This window comes from Sorghum bicolor, unplaced genomic scaffold (assembly GCF_000003195.3).
Source record: "Sorghum bicolor cultivar BTx623 unplaced genomic scaffold, Sorghum_bicolor_NCBIv3 super_29, whole genome shotgun sequence".
Taxonomy (NCBI): Eukaryota; Viridiplantae; Streptophyta; class Magnoliopsida; order Poales; family Poaceae; genus Sorghum; species Sorghum bicolor.
Window position 1 is genome coordinate 412,016 of NW_018396405.1, and position 2,506 is coordinate 414,521.

Below are 2,506 nucleotides of genomic sequence, written 5' to 3' on the forward strand. Positions count from 1 at the left end.
ACGAGTACTCAGTACTAATGGTGTCAGCTATTCCACTTGAGCCCCTTTACCTAGGAGTACCATCGCGTGCGTCCAAAATAGTTCCTTAGCCTATGGTGCATTAGGCACAAACCGTGCAGCTATGTTGCACCAAAACTAACACTATCTCCAAAGAGACCGAAGTGAGATTCTATATGACACATATCATCTAGGAGTTCTATTGGGTGCATCCAAATGGATTTCTAAGCATATGGTATGTTCCATGCAAACCATGCACCTATCTTGCATCAAGATTAGCACTATCTCCAAATAGATCGAACCGAGCTTCAACTTGAGCCTCTTCACCTAGGAGTATTATCGGGTGCTTCCATAATGGTTTCTGAGCTTATGGTGCATTATGCGCAAACCATGCATCAATCTTGCACCTAAACTAACACTAACTCTAAACGGAGCGAAGCGAGATTCCCTATGACACACATCATCTAGGAGTTCTATCAGGTACGTCCAAATTGATTTATGAGAATATGGTACGTTCCATGCAAACCGTACACCTATTTTGCATCAAGATTAGCACTATCTCCAAAGTCCAAACAGACCAAACTGAGCTTTCACTGTAGCCTCTTCACCTAGGAGTACCATCGGGAACTTCCACAATGGTTTCTGAGCCTATGGTGCACTGGGCACAAACTATGCACCTATCTTGCACCGAAACTAATATTATCTCCAACTGGACCGAAGCGAGATTGCATATGACACACTTCATCTAGTAGTTCCATCGTGTCGACGAAAGCTAGTCGGCAGTCTACCTTGGGGTATACCCACGGTAGTAGTTTATCGGCAGACAGGTGCGCAAGCTACGAACTCGATGGTGACGTAAGACACAGACAAGGTTTTTATCTAGGTTCGGTCGCCGTGTGGGCATAATACCTACGTCCTGTGTCTGATTGTATTGGATTGAGTTGAGTTGAGATGAGATGTCTATGGGGGGTCCCTTGCCTCTCTTTATATAGTCCAGAGGGCAGGGTTACAGATCTAGAAACTAATCCTCGTCGATTACAATTGCCATAGATAGCATGATATCAATTTCTATTCTAACCGACTAGAATCCTGCTTGGTCTCCACGTCTTGTTTCCTTGCGCGAGACTCTGGGTAGTTGGATCAAGCCCTGCGTCTTCCTCGTGATGGACCAAGTCTCTTGGTCCAAGTCTAGCCGTAAGGGTATAGGGGTTTATACCCCCACAGCTAGTCCCCGAGCACCATGTATTGTGATGTAACACGCCGTCTTGAACTTCTTCGACCAGTGAGGCTTGACGTCTTCAATAAGCAGGAAAGTCGCCCAAACAGTTACAATGGTATTTTAACGAACTCAAAAGACAGTTGATCAACATCGACATCGAAGAAACAGGTTGTTTGAAGAATGCATGGTGCTCTTAATCAAAAAAGATTTCTTTCCTGGTGAAGTGTGCCCACATTACTTTTCTGAAAAGTATAGACCTCAAAAAAGCAAGCATATTCACCGTAAGGTGAAGTGTGCCCACTTAGTCCCCGAGCCTGGTAGTAGGTGACGTAGGCACATGGTGCCAGGGTCTAAAGAGAAAAACCACATAGAAAATATGATATTGTGATGCATCGCCAGATGCATCGTACCGATGTAGTCCCCGAGCTTGCTGGAAGGCGAAGCATGAACCTTGTAGCAAGGTCTAAATAGTTAAAACTATCCAATTAAACGTTATGCAATTGCATTTTCCAAGCCAAGGGCGCGTCATACTTGCTTGCGACTGAATGGAAACAGCCAACCGGTCCCCGAGCACGTCTTGCTCGACGATTGGTACGCCCCCCAGATTTTCTAAAGGTCAGACTAGTCAAAATGGGCGAACTGGTCGACCAGTCCCCGAGCATATCATGCTCGATGGTCGGTATAGTCCCCAAATTGTCGATTGGGTGAACTGGTCGGCCAGTCCCCGAGCATATCATGCTCGGTGGTCGGTACAGTCCCCAGATTGTCGATTGGGCGAACTGGTCGGCCAGTCCCCGAGCATATCATGCTCGGTGGTCGGTACAGTACCCGGATTGTCGATTGGGCGAACTGGTCGGCCAGTCCCTGAGCATATCTTTTGAAAAAATCGTATCGCCGTATTAATATGCGATGTGACAGAGCATCCTGCCATATTGTCAGTCTGATGCATAAAAAGGAGCGCCTACTAACTGTATAGCCGCTCTTTGCGCGGGCCAAGAAAAGGAAACCAACAATCATTCATTAAAGCCGCCGAATTAACTGCGATAATTCTTGAAAACCAAAACGCCACAACTGCCGCAAGATCTGCCCATTTCCCCAAAATGCGGGAAGTGGAAAAGGTGGATTTGCTGTTATAAAGGGCTCGATGTTGTGTTCATATTTTTACCCAGTAGTTACGTAGGAGCCTCCTTCCTTTGCCATTACTGCCTCCTGCCTTCGCCATCCCCAGCATCCTCAACTCCTAGCTCCAAGCTTTTCCTACTGCGACAATGGCGAAGAGTGATTCGAAGA